The sequence below is a fragment of the Arachis stenosperma genome, chromosome 6 (assembly GCF_014773155.1).
Source record: "Arachis stenosperma cultivar V10309 chromosome 6, arast.V10309.gnm1.PFL2, whole genome shotgun sequence".
NCBI classification, from domain to species: domain Eukaryota; kingdom Viridiplantae; phylum Streptophyta; class Magnoliopsida; order Fabales; family Fabaceae; genus Arachis; species Arachis stenosperma.
Window position 1 is genome coordinate 106,214,508 of NC_080382.1, and position 17,680 is coordinate 106,232,187.

Genomic DNA, 17,680 nt, shown 5'->3' on the forward strand with positions numbered 1-17,680 from the left:
CAGCAATATATGATAGTCCATACTTTGCCCAAGATTTGATGGCCCAAACCGGCGTTCAAAGTCACCTACAGAAATTCCAGCGTTAAACGCCGGAACTGGCACCTAAATGGGAGTTAAACGCCCAAACTGGCATAAAAGCTGGCGTTTAACTCCAAGAAGAGTCTCTACACGAAAATGCTTCATTGCTCAGCCCAAGCACACACCAAGTGGGCCCGGAAGTGGATTTCTATGACATTTACTCATCTCTGTACACCCTAGGCTACTAGTTTTCTATATATAGGACCTTTTACTATTGTATTTTCATCTTCTGATCTTTGGAACCTTTTCTTTAGATCTTTTGATCACTTTGGGAGGCTGGCCTCACGGCCATGCCTAGACCTTGTTCTTATGTATTTTCAACGGTGGAGTTTCTACACACCATAGATTAAGGTGTGGAGCTCTGCTGTACCTCGAGTATTAATGCAATTACTATTATTCTTCTATTCAATTCCGCTTGTTCTTTGTCCAAGATATCACTTGTTCTTCAACTTGATGAAGGTGATGATTGTCACGGATCATCACCATTCTCACTCATGAACAAAGTGACTGACAACCACTCTTGTTCTACAAGCATACGAGGCTTAGTGAATATCTCTTGGATTCTTTAATCGGAGTCTTCGTGGTATAGGCAAGAACTGATGGCGGCATTCAAGAGAATCCGGAAGGTCTAACCTTGTCTGTGGTATTCTGAGTAGGATTCAATGATTGAATGACTGTGACGTGCTTCAAACTCCTGAGGGCGGGGCGTTAGTGACAGACGCAAAAGAATCACTGGATTCTATTCCGGCCTGATTGAGAACCGACAGATGGATAGCCCATGCTGTGACAGAGCATCAGGGACGTATTTCCAATGAGAGGATGGGAGGTAGCCACTGACAACGGTGAAACCCTACACAAGCTTGCCATGGAAAGGAGTAAGAAGGATTGGATGAAGACTGTAGGAAAGCAGAGAGACGGAAGGGAAGGCATCTTTCATACGCTTATCTGAAGCTCTCATCAATGATATACATAAGTATCTCTATCTTTATCTTTATGCTTTATTCGTTTATCACTATACCCATTTGAGTTTGCCTGACTGAGATTTACAAGGTAACCATAGCTTGCTTCATACCAACAATCTCCGTGGGATCGACCCTTACTCACGTAAGGTATTACTTGGACGACCCAGTGCACTTGCTGGTTAGTTGTGCGAAGTTGTAGTGATCACAATTTCGTGCACCACCTTTGCTGTGGCTAGGAAGGGTCTGCCAAGGATGATGGATTCATCCATGCACTTCCCAGTCTCTAGGACTATGAAATCAGCAGGGATGTAATGGTCTTCAATCTTCACCAGAACATCCTCTACAAGTCCATAAGCTTGTTTTCTTGAGTTGTCTGCCATCTCTAGTGAGATTCTTGCAGCTTGCACCTCAAAGATCCCTAGCTTCTCCATTACAGAGAGAGGCATGAGGTTTACACTTGACCCCAAGTCACACAGAGCCTTCTTGAAGGTCCTGGTGCCTATGGTACAAGGTATTGAGAACTTCCCAGGATCTTGTCTCTTTTGAGGTAATTTCTGCCTAGACAAGTCATCCAGTTCTTTGGTGAGCAAAGGAGGTTCGTTCTCCCAAGTCTCATTACCAAATAACTTGTCATTTAGCTTCATGATTGCTCCAAGGTACTTGGCAACTTGCTCTTCAGTGACATACTCATCCTCTTCAGAGGAAGAATACTCATCAAAGCTCATGAATGGCAGAAGTAAATTCAATGGAATCTCTATGGTCTCAGTGTGAGCTTCAGATTCCCATGGTTCCTCATTAGGGAACTCATTGGAGGCCAGTGGACATCCATTGAGGTCTTCCTCAGTGGCGTTCACTGCCTCTTCCTCCTCTCCAAATTCGGCCATGTTGATGGCCTTGCACTCTCCTTTTGGATTCTCTTCTGTATTGCTTGGAAGAGTACTAGGAGGGAGTTCAGTAATTTTCTTGCTCAGCTGTCCCACTTATGCCTCCAAATTCCTAATGGAGGACCTTGTTTCAGTCATGAAACTTTGAGTGGTTTTGATTAGATCAGAGACCATGGTTGCTAAGTCAGAGTGGTTCTGCTTAGAATTCTCTGTCTGTTGCTGAGAAGATGATGGAAAAGGCTTGCCATTGCTAAACCTGTTTCTTCTACCATTATTGTTGTTGAAACCTTGTTGAGGTCTTTGTTGATCCTTCCATGAGAGATTTGGATGATTTCTCCATGAAGAATTATAGGTGTTTCCATAGGATTCTCCCATGTAATTCACCTCTTCCATTGAAGGGTTCTCAGGATCATAAGCTTCTTCTTCAGATGAAGCATCTTTAGTACTGCCTGGTGCATTTTGTATTCCAGACAGACTTTGAGAAATCAAATTGACTTGTTGGGCCAATATTTTGTTCTGAGCCAGTATGGCATTCAGAGTATCAATCTCAAGAACTCCTTTCTTCTGATTTGTCCCATTGTTCACAGGATTCCTTTCAGAAGTGTACATGAATTGGTTATTTGCAACCATTTCAATTAGTTCTTGAGCTTTTGTAGGCGTCTTCTTCAGATGAAGAGATCCTCCAGCAGAGCTATCCAAAGACATCTTGGACAGTTCATACAGACCATCATAGAAAATACCTATGATGCTCCATTCAGAAAGCATGTCAGTAGGACATTTTCTGATCAATTGTTTGTATCTTTCCCAAGCTTCATAGAGGGATTCTCCTTCCTTCTGTCTGAAGGTTTGGACTTCCACTCTAAGCTTACTCAATTTTTGAGGTGGAAAGAACTTTGCCAAGAAGGCATTGACTAGCTTTCCCCAAGAGTTCAGGCTTTCTTTAGGTTGTGAGTCTAACCATATTCTAGCTCTGTCTCTTACAGCAAAAGGGAATAGCATAAGTCTGTAGACCTCAGGGTCAACCCCATTAGTCTTGACAGTGTCACAGATTTGCAAGAACTCAGCTAAAAACTGATGAGGATCTTCCAATGGAAGTCCATGGAACTTGCAATTCTGTTGCATTAGAGAAACTAATTGAGGCTTAAGCTCAAAGTTGTTTGCTCCAATGGCAGGGATAGAGATGCTTCTCCCATAGAAGTCGGGAGTAGGTGCAATAAAGTCACCCAGCACCTTCCTTGCATTGTTGGCATTGTTGTTGTTTTCGGCTGCCATGGGTTCTTCTTCTTTGAAGATTTCTGTTAGGTCCTCTACAGAGAATTGTGCTTTAGCTTCTCTTAGCTTTCGCTTCAAGGTCCTTTCAGGTTTAGGGTCAGCTTCAACAAGAATGCTTTTGTTTTTGCTCCTGCTCATATGAAAGAGAAAAGAACAAGAAAATATGGAATCCTCTATGTCACAGTATAGAGATTCCTTGAGGTGTCAGAGGAACAGAAAAATAGAAGGAAGAGGTAGAAGAATTCGAACTTAGTGAGATAGAGTTCGAATTGTGCATTGAGGAGGAGTGGTACTCCATAAATAGAAGGATGTGAAAAGAGGGGAAGAAATTTTTCGAAAATTAAGTAAAAGATTAAAAAAAAACATTTTGAAAAAGATTTTGAAGAAGATATGATTGAAAACTTTTTTGAAAAAGATGTGATTTAAAAGTTATGGTTTTAAAAAGATATGATTGAGAAGATATGATTTGAAAAACAATATAAGAAGATTTGATTTTAAAAAATTAATGACTTGGCTAACAAGAAAAGATATGATTCAAACATTAAACCTTTCTCAACAGAAAAGGCAACATACTTGAAATGTTGAATCAAATCATTAATTGTTAGTAAGTATCTTTGAAAAAGGAAAGAAATTGATTTTGAAAAAGATTTGATTTGAAAAGATATGTTTTGAAAAAGATTTGATTTTGAAAAACTTTGAAAACTTGAAAAAAAATTTGCATTAAAAACAAAATCTTCCCTCTTGTGCCATCCTGGCGTTAAACGCCCAGAATGGTGCACATTCTGGCGTTTAACGCCCAACTTGCTACCCTTTTGGGCGTTAAACGCCCAGCCAGGTATCCTGGCTGGCGTTTAAACGCCAGTTTTTCCTTTTTCACTGGGCGTTTTGAACGCCCAGCTTTTTCTGTATAATTCCTCTGCTGCATGTACTGAATCTTCAGTTCCCTGTATTATTGACTTGAAAATAGAACCAAGATCAAATAAACAATGCATGCAAGACACCAAACTTAAAATGAGACACTAGACTCAAACAAGAAACATAAAATATTTTTGGTTTTTATGATTTTGTAAATTTTTTTTTGGTTTTTTCGAAAATTAAGAAAATAAAGGTATCAAAATTCTTAATGAGAATTCCAGGGATCATTGCAATGCTAGTCTAAGACTTCGGTCCAGGAATTAGACATGGTTTCACAGCCAGCCAAGCTTTCAAAGAAAGCTTCGGTCCAAAACACTAGACATGGTCAATGGCCAGCCAAGCCTTAGCAGATCATTGCTCCAATAGCAAGATTGATAGAAATCAACAAGCTCTTGTGATGATAAGTTGAAACCTCGGTCCAATAAGTTTAGACATGGCTTCACAGCCAGCCAGACTTCAACAGATCATCATGAAACTCTAGAACTTATTCTTAAGAATTCTGAAAAATACCTAATCTAAGCAACAAGATGAACCGTCAGTTGTCCATACTCAAAACAATCCCCAGCAACAGCGCCAAGAACTTGGTGCACGAAATTGTGATCACTACTTTTCACAACTCAAATAATCCCTAGTAATGGCCACAAAGACTTGGTGCTCAATACCATGGCATAAACACAACTTCGTACAACTAACCAGCAAGTGCACTGGGTCGTCCAAGTAATAAACCTTACGCGAGTAAGGGTCGATCCCACGGAGATTGTTGGTATGAAGCAAGCTATGGTCACCTTGTAAATCTCAGTCAGGCAGACTCAAATGGTTATGGATGATATATGAATAAAACATAAAGATAAAGATAGAGATACTTATGTAATTCATTGGTGAGAACTTCAGATAAGCGAATGGAGATGCTTTGTCCCTTCCGTCTCTCTGCTTTCCTACTGTCTTCATCCAATCCTTCTTACTCCTTTCCATGGCAAGCTGTATGCAAGGGTTTCACCGTTGTCAGTGGCTACCTCCCATCCTCTCAGTGGAAATGTTCAACGCACCATGTCACGGCACGGCTATCTAGCTGTCGGTTCTCGATCATGTCGGAATAGAATCCAGTGATTCTTTTGCGTCTGTCACTAACGCCCCACAATCGCGAGTTTGAAGCACGTCACAGTCATTCAATCATTGAATCCTACTCAGAATACCACAGACAAGGGTTAGACCTTCCGGATTCTCTTGAATGCCGCCATCAATTCTAGCTTATACCACGAAGATTCCGGTTAAAGAACCCAAGAGATAAACATTAGAGCCTTGTTTGCTTGTAGAACAGAAGTGGTTGTCAGTCACTTGTTCATAAGTGAGAATGATGATGAGCGTCACATAATCATCACATTCATCAAGTTCTTGAGTGCGAATGAATATCTTGGAACAAGAACAAGCTGAATTGAATAGAAGAACAATAGTAATTGCATTAATACTCCAGGTACAGCAGAGCTCCACACCTTAATCTATGGTGTGTAGAAACTCCACCGTTGAAAATACATAAGAACAAGGTCTAGGCATGGCCGTGAGGCCAGCCTCCCAGTGATCAAAAGATTCAAAGATCTCCAGATGAAAAATACAATAGTAAAGGGTCCTATTTATAGGGAACTAGTAGCTTAAGAATTACAAAGATGAGTAAAAGACATAAAAATCCACTTCCGGGCCCACTTGGTGTGTGCTTGGGCTGAGCATTGAAGCATTTTCGTGTAGAGACTCTTCTTGGAGTTAAACGCCAGCTTTTGTGCCAGTTTGGGCGTTTAACTCCCACTTTGGTGCCAGTTCCGGCGTTTAACGCTGGGAATTCTGAGGTTGACTTTGAACGCCGGTTTGGGCCATCAAATCTTGGGCAAAGTATGGACTATCATATATTGCTGGAAAGCCCAGGATGTCTACTTTCCAACGCCGTTGAGAGCGCACCAATTGGGCTTCTGTAACTCCAGAAAATCCACTTCGAGTGCAGGAAGGTCAGAATCCAACAGTATCTGCAGTCCTTTTCAGTCTCTGAATCAGATTTTTGCTCAGGTCCCTCAATTTCAGCCAGAAAATACCTGAAATCACAGAAAAACACACAAACTCATAGTAAAGTCCAGAAAAGTGAATTTTAATTAAAAACTAATAAAAATATACTAAAAACTAACTAAATCCTACTAGAAACATACTAAAAACAATGCCAAAAGGTGTATAAATTATCCGCTCATCAATAAACATTGTGACAGAGGTTTCCGGTGTCTCATAATGAAATGGTGGAATGAAAACGATGGAAAAAGTGTCGCATCATACTGACATATTTATTTTCCAAAAGATCGATCTATATGTAATCGCATAGGATGTGTCCCCTTCCTTCTCTTTAGTAGGATTATTACATACATTGTAGAACTAATAACTAATTCACGGGTAATATTACGATATCTTTTAATGAAAAGTAAATTTTTTTTAAATAATAAAAAAACTGCACAAAATTTTATACATAATATATATTTTTTATAAATTTGATAAAAAATATTTCACTTTTCAACCAATTTTATTATTAAACAAAATTATCTAAATCCATTCCATATACTATAATGTTAGTTCTAAATTATTTTTTATTTCTTTTTTCTTTGTAAAGTAATATTTATATATCTTAAAGAGTTTGTTCTAAATTATATATCCCTTTTAATTTTTATTATCATTAAATTAACTATGACCTATACTTAATTTTTATTCATTTACTCAGTACTCAATCTGAGAATTGCTATTACCACTTTTTTTTATGATAAGGTCACGCTGAATCAGATAAAATTTTGTTAGACATAAACACATTTATTAATTTGGAACTTAAAAATTCAAAACTTTTTTTATTTAAAAGTTAATAGAATAATTACGATGATGAGTTAAGATGCTAAATCATTTTTCTTAGTTAAAATATGTTCCAAAAATATATGTTAAAATTATAACATTAAAATATTTTTATTTTTATATACATAATATATAAAAAATAAAAGATATATTTTTTAAACTTTTAATCAAATATATTTTTATAATATTTTTAAGAAGTTTATTAGCTGAGATATTTTAAGAATATATTTTAAAAGAAGTAAATAGTCATTTTTAATCAAGAAAGATTTAAGCAATATTAAAACTGACTATAAACAAATAAAACTAATATTGTAAGTAACCATAAAAAATAATTTTTTGTTGACAAAAGTGTCCAATCATTAAATTTTTCATAGCAAGCTATATGTTGGTGGATCACCGTTGTCAATGGCTACCAGCCGTCCTCTCAGTGAAAAGGGTCCATGTACATGGCTAATCATCTGTTGGTTCTCACTAATGTTGGAATAAGATCCACTGATCCTTTTGCGACTGTCACCACGCCCAGCTTTCATGAGTTTGAAGCTCGTCACAGTCATCCCTTCCTGGATCCTACTCGGAATACCACAAACAAGGTTTAGACTTTCCGGATCTCAGGAATGCTGCCAATTGATTATAGCTTATACCACGAAGACTCTGAGCTCACGGATTTGAATGCTCTATTGTCAGGAGAGGCAGTCAAACTCGTGAGCCAGGAACCCAAGAGACATCCATTCAATCTAAGGTAGAACGGAAGTGGTTGTCAGGCACGCGTTCATAGGTTGAGAATGGTGATGAGTGTCACAGATCATCACATTCATCATGTTGAAGTGCGAATGAACATCTTAGAATAGAAACGAGCGTGATTGAATAGATAACAGAAATAATTGCATTAATTCATCGAGACACAGCAGAGCTCCTCACCCCCAACCATGGAGTTTAGAGACTCATGCCGTCAAAGATACAAATTCAGATGTAAAATGTCATGAGGTACAAAATAGATCTCTAAAAGTAGTTTTTATACTCAACTAGTAACCTAGGTTTACAGAAAATGAGTAAACTAAGATAGATAGTGTAGAAATCCACTTCTGGGGCCCACTTGTTATGTGCTGGGGCTGAGCATTGAAGCTTTCACGTGCATAGGCTATTCTTGGAGTTAAACGCCAGTTTATAACCTGTTTTTGGCGTTTAACTATGGATTGTAACTTATTTCAGAATAGGGCAGAAAGCTGGCGTTGAACGCCAGTTTGCGTCATCTAAACTTGGGCAAAGTATGAACTGTTATATATTGCTGGAAAGCCCTGGATGTCTACTTTCCAACGCAATTAAGAGCGAGCCATTTGGACTCCTGTAACTCCAAAAATTCCATTTCGAGTGCAGGGAGGTCAGAATCCAACAGCATCTGCAATCCTTTTTCAGCCTCTAAATTAAATTTTTGCTCAGGTCCCTCAATTTCAGCCAGAAAATACTTGAAATTACAGAAAAACATACAAACTCATAGTAAAGTCCAGAAATGTGATTTTTGCATAAAAACTAATAAAAATGTACTAAAAAGTAGCTAGATCCTACTAAAAACTATGTGAAAACACCCCCCAAAAAGCGTATAAAATATCCGCTCATCACAACACCAAACTTAAATTGTTGCTTGTCCCCAAGCAACTAGGTAAATAAAATAGGATAGCACGAAGATCAAGAGGCAATTTCAGAGTTTTACATGAAGCTCAATTCTAATTAGATGAGCGAGACTAGTAGCTTTTTGCTTCTGAACAGTTTTGGCATCTCACTTCATCCCTTGGAGTTTAGAATTATTGGCATCCATAGAAACTCAGAATTCAGATAGTGTTATTGATTCTCCTAGTTTAGTATGTTGATTCTTGAACACAGCTACTTTATGAGTCTTGGTCGTGGCCCTAAGCACTTTGTCTTCCAGTATTACCACCGGATACATAAATGCCACAGACACATAACTGGGTGAACCTTTTCAGATTGTGACTCAGCTTTGCTAAAGTCCCCAAATATAGGTGTCCAGAGTTCTTAAGCACACTCTTTTGGATCACGACTTTAACCACTCAGTCTCAAGCTTTTCACTTGGACCTGCATGCCACAAGCACATGGTTATGGACAACTGGGTTCAGCCGCTTAGGCCAGAATTTTATTCCTTTAGGCCCTCCTATCCATTGATGCTCAAAGCCTTGGATCCTTTTTACCCTTGCCTTTTGGTTTTAAGGGCTATTGGCTTTTTCTTTTTTTTTTCTTTTTTTTTTCGCCTTTTTTTCACTGCTTTTTCTTGCTTCAAGAATCAATTTTATGATTTTTTAGATTATCAATAATATTTCTCTTTTTCATCATTCTTTCAAGAGCCAACGGTTTTAAAATTCATAAACAACAAGATCCAAAAATATGCACTGTTTAAGCATTCATTCAGAAGACAAAAAGTGTTGCCACCACATATAAATAATTTGAATTTTTCTTATTAAGAACTCGAAAAAAAATTGCCTCCTTATTCTAAAAATATCTATTATTTTATTCATGTCTAATGATGATGAAAAAAATAAATTATAGCTTACTTGGAGATGATAAAAATAAAAAATAAAAATACTAATTACTACTACTCATATGACTCCTAAGATAGATTTCTAATAGCAGAAGTTATCACAGAATTAAGATTAGGACTCAACAACCTTTATTTTGGGAGATGGATGCTCCTTCAATTTGTGGGTTGTTTGGACCTTCAAGAGAAAGCTTTTGGCGCTTCAGCTCCTGTAGTTCACGCCCTTGCTTCCTGTTCCTTAAGCAGTTTGCAGATTATACTATTTTGATTTTGTTGTTCTTCCTTAATTTGATCCATAGTTTCTTGCAGCTTGGTGACAGATGCTTCTAGGCGGGTCCAGTAGTCAATATGATGGATTTCTGGGAGGAACTCCTGCGCCCTCCTTTTGATGGAGTTTTCTTGTACTTGTTGTCTCTCTATTGAGCTTTAATCTAGTCTTAGTTTTGAGCATTCTTGCTCAAAATTGCTTTCAAGATAATGTTTGACTCTTTGTCCATTAACAATGAACTTTTTGTCAGAATCAATATCCTGAAGCTCTACATATCCATATGGTGACATGCCTGTAATCACATATGGTCCTCTTCATCGGGATTTTAGTTTCCCAGGGAATAGCCTGAGCCTAGAGTTAAACAGCAGAACCTTTTGTCCTGGCTCAAAGACTCTAGATGACAGGTTCTTATCATGCCATCTCTTTGCTTTCTCCTTGTAAATTTTGGCATTTTCAAAAGCATTGAGTCTGAATTCCTCTAGCTCATTTAGCTGGAGCAATCTTTTCTCTCCAGCTAATTTGGCATCAAGGTTTAGGAATCTGGTTGCCCAGTAGGCTTTATGCTCCAGTTCTACAGGCAGGTGACAGGCTTTCCCATACACAAGCTGGTATGGAGAGGTTCCTATAGGATTCTTGAATGCTGTTCTGTATGCCCATAGAGCATCATCCAAGCTCTTTGCCTAATCCTTTCTACGGGAAATTACAATCCGTTCCAAGATTCTTTTTAGTTCTCTATTAGAAACTTCAGCCTGCCCATTGGTCTGTGGATGATATGGAGTTGCCACCTTGTGGCTAATTCCATATCGGACCATGGCAGTATAAAGCTGTTTATTGCAGAAATGAGTGCCTCCATCACTGATTAGAGCTCTAGGGATACCAAATCTGCTAAAGATATGTTTCTGGAGAAACTTCAGTACTGTCTTAGTATTGTTATTGGGTGTTGCAATTACCTCCACCCATTTAGATACATAGTCTACTGCCACCAGAATGTAAGTATTTGAGTGTGATGGTGGGAAAGGCCCTATGAAGTCAATACCCCATACATCAAACAACTCAATCTCTAAGATCCCTTGTTGAGGCCTGGCGTAAACATGAGGCAGATTACCAGCTCGCTGGCAACTATCACAGCTACATACAAACTCTCGGGAGTCTCTATAGATTGTAGGCCAGTAAAACCCACATTGGAGGACTTTGGTGGCTGTTCGCTCACCTCCGAAATATCCTCCATATTGTGATCCATGGCAATGCCATATGATCTTCTGCGCCTCTTCTCTAGGCACGCACCTACAGATTAGTCCATCTGCGCATCTCTTAAAGAGATATGGTTCATCCCACAAGTAGTATTTCGCATCAGAAAGTAGTTTTTTTCTTTTGCTGCCTGCTGAACTCCTTGGGAATGAATCTTGCAGCTTTATAGTTTGCAATGTCTGCAAACCATGACACCTCCTGAATAGCAAAGAGTTGCTCATTCGGAAAGGTTTCAGAGATCTCAGTGAGGGGTAGAGACATCCCTTCTACTGGTTCTATCTGGGACAGGTGATCTGCTACTTGATTCTCTGTCCCTTTTCTGTCTCTTATTTCTATATCAAACTCTTGCAGAAGAAACACCCATCTTATGAGCCTGGGTTTTGAATCCTGCTTTGTAAGTAGATATTTAAGAGCATCAAGGTCAGTATACACAATCACTTTTGATCCTACCAAATAGGATCTGAACTTGTCAATGGCAAAAACCACTGCAAGCAATTCCTTTTCTGTGGTTGTGTAATTTTTCTGCGCGTCATTTAAAACACGGCTGGCGTAGTAAATGACGTGCAGAAGCTTGTCATGCCTCTATCCCAATACTGCACCAATAGCATGGTCACTGGCATCACACATTAGTTCAAATGGTAATGTCTAATTTGGTGCAGAAATGACAGGTGTTGTGACCAGTTTAGCCTTCAGAGTCTCAAAGGTCTGCAAACATTCTGTGTCAAAGACAAATGGTATATCGGCAGCTAGCAGGTTACTCAGAGGTTTTGCGATTTTTGAAAAATCCTTTATAAACCTACTGTAGAATTCTGCATGTCCCAGAAAACTTCTGATTGCCTTAACATTGGTGGGTGGTGGTAATTTTTCGATTACCTCCACCTTAGCTTGATCCACCTCTATGCCTTTGTTCAAAATTTTATGCCCAAGGACAATTCCTTCAGTCACCATAAAGTGACATTTTTCCCAGTTTAAAACTAGGTTAGTCTCTTGGCATCTTTTCAGAACAAGTGCTAGATGATCAAGACAGGAGCTGAATGAGTCTCCAAATACTGAGAAGTCATCCATGAAGACTTCCAGAAAATTTTCCACCATATCAGGGAAGATAGAGAGCATGCATCTCTGAAAGGTTGCTGGTGCATTACATAGACCAAAGGGCATCCTTCTGTAGGCAAATACTCCAGATGGACATGTGAATGCTGTTTTCTCTTAATCCTGGGGATCTACTGCAATTTGGTTGTAACCTGAGTAGCTATCCAAAAAGCAGTAATAGTCATGACCTGCTAGCCTTTCTAGCATTTGGTCTATGAATGGTAAAGGAAAATGATCCTTTCTGGTGGCTGTATTGAGTCTTCTCTAGTCAATACACATACGCCACCCTGTAACTGTTCGTGTAGAAACCAATTCATTTTTTTCATTATGAACCACTGTCATGCCTCCCTTTTTGTGTACAACTTGGACATGGCTCACCCAGGGACTATCAGAAATGGGATAAATAATCCCAGCCTCTAGTAATTTAGTGACCTCTTTCTGCACCACCTCCTTCATGGCTAGATTCAGCCGCCTTTTTGGTTGAACCACTGGTTTGGCATTATCCTCCAATAGGATTTTGTGCATGCATCTGGTGGCTAATGCCCTTGAGATCAATAATGGACCACCTAAGAGCTATCTTGTGTGTCCTTAGCACCTGAATTAGTGCTTTCTCTTCCTATGGTTCTAAGGCAGAGCTTATGATTACAGGAAAAGTTTCACCTTCTCCCAAAAATGCATATTTTAGGGATGGTGGTAGTGGTTTGAGCTCGTGTTTAGGAGATTTCTCCTCTTCCTGAGGAATTTTCAGAGGTTCTTTTATTTCCTTTGGTTCTTCCATATCAGGCTGAACATCTTTAAAGATATCCTCTAGCTCTGATTCGAGACTCTCAACCATACTGATCTCCTGTACCAGGGAGTCAATAATATCAACACGCATGTAGTCTTTTGATGTGTCTGGGTGCTTCATTGCTTCAATAGCATTCAGCCTAAACTCATCCTCATTGACTCTCAGGGTTACTTCCCCTTTTTGGACGTCAATGAGGGTTCATCCAGTTGCTAGGAAAAGTCTTCCTAGAATGAGACTCTTATGCTCCTCCATTTCCAGCACTACAAAGTCAGTGGGAAAGGGAAATGGCCCAACTGTGACAATCATGTCTTCAATCACGCCTGATGGGTATTTAATGGAGCCATCAGCAAGTTGAAGACATATCCTGGTTGGTTTGACCTCTTCAGTCAAGCCAAGTTTTCTGATAGTGGATGCAGAGATTAGGTTGATACTTGCCCCAATATCACATAGAACTGTCTTGGTACAGGTACCCTCTAATGTGCATGGTATCATAAAGCTTCCAGGATCCTTAAGCTTATCTGGTGAGCTCTTTAAAATGATTACACTGCATTCTTCAGTGAGGACAACTTTTTCAGTTTCTCTCCAATCCTTCTAATGACTTAAGATCTCTTTCATGAACTTAGCATAAGAGGGTATTTGCTCAAGTGTCTCTGCAAACAAAATCTTGATTTCAAGAGTCCTGAGATAGTCTGCAAAGCGGGCAAATTATTTATCCTGTTCCGCTTGGCAGAGTTTCTGAGGATAAGGTATTTTGGCTTTGTATTCTTCAACCTTGGTTGCTGTAGGTTTATTTCCTACAGAGGTAGGCTGAAAAGCCTTCTTGAGGGAGTTATTATCAGTACTTGCAAGTGTCTGACCCCTCATAGGCATTTGAACGCCAGGATTAGGGGCTAGATTGGCATTTAACACCAGATTCCCTCCCTTTTCTGGCGTTTGAACGCCAGAACTGAACATGGGTTGGGCGTTTAACGCCAATTTTTCTCCCTTTTCTGGCATTTGAATGCCATAACTGGGCGTCCACTGGGCGTTTAACGCCAGTTTTTCACCCTTTTCTGGTATTTGAATGCCAGAATCATTCCTCTCTGGGCTTTTACTGTCCTTAGAGAGATTTTGGGTAGCAGTCTGCTCATCCTCTATTATTTGTTCTTTTCTTGGCTTTCTGCTGCCTTGAGTTGAGGTATTCAATGTTTTTCCACTCCTTAATTGAACTGTTTGGCACTCTTTTTTTATTTGTTTATATAACAGATGTCTTGTCTAGTCAAGTTGTGCTTCCATGTTCCTGTTAGCATCCTTAGTGTCTTGTAACATCTCTTTAAATTTTGCCAACTATTCTGTCAGATAACATAAATGCTTATTGATTTCAGCAACTTGTTCTAGAGGACTAAGTTCAGTAGACACTGCCTTAGCCTCTTCTTTTTTGGAGGACTCGCTGCTTAAGTACAGATGCTGATTTCTAGCAACTGTATCAATGAGCTCTTGAGCCTCTTCAATTATTTTTCTCATGTGTATAGATCCACCAGCTGAGTGGTCTAGAGATATCTGAGCTTTTGCTGTAAGCCCGTAGTAGAAGATGTCTAACTGCACCCATTCTGAAAATATTTCAGAGGGGCATTTCCTTAGCATCTCTCTGTACCTCTTCCAAGCATTGTAAAGTGATTTATTATCCTCTTGTTTAAAGCCTTGGGTATCCAGCCTTAGCTGTGTCATCCTCTTAGGAGGGAAATATTGATTCAGGAATTTGTTTGACAACTGTTTTCATGTTCTTATGCTAGCTTTAGGTTGGTTATTTAACCACCTCTTAACTTGGTCTTTTACAGCAAATGGAAATAGTAATAATCTATAGACATCCTGATCTACATCTTTATCATGTACTGTGTCAGCAATTTGTAAGAACTGTGCCAGAAACTCAGTAGGTTCTTCCTGTAGAAGACCAGAATACTAGCAATTTTGCTGCACCATGATAATGAGCTGAGGATTCAACTCAAAACTACTGACTTCGATGAAGGGTATACATATACTACTCCTATATGAAGCAGTAGTGGGGTTAGCATATGACCCCAGAGTCCTTTTGGACTGTTCATTTTAACTTAGGTCCATGATGGAGAAAGGGAGATGATGTGGATTTATTTTATTTATTTTATTATATTTATTTATAACATTTTTTTTGAAATAATAAAATAAAATAAAAAAAACAAAATAAATAATAAAAAAAGATTTGAAAATATTTTATGAGGATTTTCGAAAAAAAGAGGAGAGAGAAAGTGGTTAGGATGTTTTTGAAAAAGATATGATTTTAAAAATCTTAAAAGGATATGATTTGAAAAATTTTGACCAAGTCAACCCAAGGGATTCAAAAATTATGAGCAATTAAAGGAAAAGATTTTTTTATTTTTGAATTTTATTATGAAAGAAAAACACACAAAAGGCACAAGACTTAAAATTTTTAGATCCAATGTTCCTTGTTTTCGAAAATTTTGGAAGGAAAACACCAAGGTACACCAAACTTAAAAATTTTAAGATCAAAACACAAAGAAGACTCAAGAACACTTTGAAGACTCACAAGAACAACAAGAACAAAAGAAAGAACACCAAACTTAAAATTTTTAGAAAACCAAAATAAAATTTTCGAAAACTAAAGAAAAATTAACAAGAGAACACCAAACTTAAGATTTGGCATAAGATTTAATCAAAGAAAAATTATTTTTAAAAAGATTTTAGAAAGAAAGACTCAAAGTGGCAACTATTCCCAAGAAAATAGACACATTCAACAAATGCAAGGATTGAACAGATAAAAACTATTTTTTAGATGACAAAAACACAAAGGACACCAAACTTAAAACATGCAACTAGACTCAATGAGAAACTAACAATTAATAGAGAAAAATAATATTTTTGAAGAATTTTTTTTTTGGAAAAGAAAGTAAAAGACTCTAAACCAAAAAGACAAATTTTTCCTAATCTAAGTAACAAAATAAACCGTCAGTTGTTCAAACTTGAACAATCCCCGGCAACGGCGCCAAAAATTGGTGCACGAAAATTACACACACACACACTATGTAATTCCACACAACTAACCAGCAAGTGCACTAGGTCGTCCAAGTAATACCTTATGTGAGTAAGGGTCGATCCCACGGAGATTGTCGGCTTGAAGCAAGTTATGGTTATCTTATTATTCTTAGTCAGGATATCAATAGTGGTTCTTAGTTTTAATTGTGAAAAGTGAAAGAGCATGGAATGAATACTTGTTACGCAGTAATGGAGAATGGGTTGGAGTTTTGGAGATGCCCTGTCCTTTGAATTTCTGCTTTCCTACTGTCTTTTTCTTCACGCACGCAGGTCTCCTTCTATGGCAAGCTGTATGTTGGTGGATCACCGTTGTCAATGGCTACCAGCCGTCCTCTCAATGAAAAGAGTCCATGTACATGGCTAATCATCTGTTGGTTCTCACTAATGTTGGAATAGGATTCATTGATCCTTTTGCGTCTATCACCACGCACAACATTCATGAGTTTGAAGCTCGTCACAGTCATCCCTTCCCGGATCCTACTCGAAATACCACATACAAGGTTTAGACTTTTCGGATCTCAGGAATGCTGCCAATTGATTCTAGCTTATACCATGAAGACTCTGATCTCACAGATTTGAATGCTCTATTGTAAGGAGAGGCAGTCAAACTCATGAGCCAGGAATCCAAGAGACATCCATTCAATCTAAGGTAGAATGGAAGTGGTTGTCAAGCACGTGGTCATAGGTTGAAAATGGTGATGAGTGTCACGGATCATCACATTCATCATGTTGAAGTTCGAATAAACATCTTAGAATAGAAACGAGCGTGATTGAATAGAAAATGGAAATAATTGCATTAATTCATCAAGACACAGCAGAGCTCCTTACCCCCAACCATGGGGTTTAGAGACTCATGCCGTCAAAGATACAAATTTAGATGTAAAATGTCATGAGGTACAAAATAAATCTCTAAAAGTAGTTTTTATACTCAACTAGTAACCTAGGTTTACAGAAAATGAGTAAACTAAGATAGATAGTGCAAAAATCCACTTCTGGGGCCCACTTGGTGTGTGCTGGGGCTGAGCATTGAAGCTTTCACATGCATAGGCTATTCTTGGAGTTAAACGCCAGTTTGTAACCTATTTTTGGTGTTTAACTCTGGATTGTAACTTGTTTCTGGCATTTAACGCTAGAATAGGGCAGAAAGCTGGCGTTGAACACCAGTTTTCATCATCTAAACTTGGGCAAAGTATAGACTATTATATATTGCTGGAAAGACCTGGATGTCTACTTTCTAACGCAATTGAGAGCGCACCATTTGGACTTCTGTAGCTCCAAAAATTCCATTTCGAGTGCAGGGAGGTCAGAATCCAACAACATCTGCAGTCCTTTTTCAGCCACTAAATCAGATTTTTGCTCAGGTCCCTCAATTTCAGCCAGAAAATACCTGAAATCACAAAAAAGCACACAAACTCATAGTAAAGTCCAGAAATGTGATTTTTGCATAAAAACTAATAAAAATATACTAAAAAGTAGTTAGATCCTACTAAAAACTATGTGAAAACACCCCCAAAAAGCGTATAAAATATACGCTCATCAACGGTATAGGTGATAATCAATGCACGGGAAAGAAGGATGTTGTTAACACATGATCTAGACTACATGTGAAAAGTCCATCAATGGAATTATAGCAAGTGCATGTGATGACAATTGAATGCAAGGTGTTTATTGGCATGCCGGCAAAGGCATGAGTAAGAT

The 17,680-nt window shown here is 38.4% G+C and overlaps 1 non-coding gene across 1 annotated transcript; it reads left to right on the forward strand.

The window, feature by feature from the left end:
• Positions 1–2,683: 2,683 nt before the first annotated feature.
• Positions 2,684–2,791, forward strand: LOC130938146 (small nucleolar RNA R71). Its single transcript, XR_009069323.1, has one exon. It is a non-coding gene; the product is annotated as a small nucleolar RNA R71 (small nucleolar RNA).
• Positions 2,792–17,680: the final 14,889 nt, after the last annotated feature.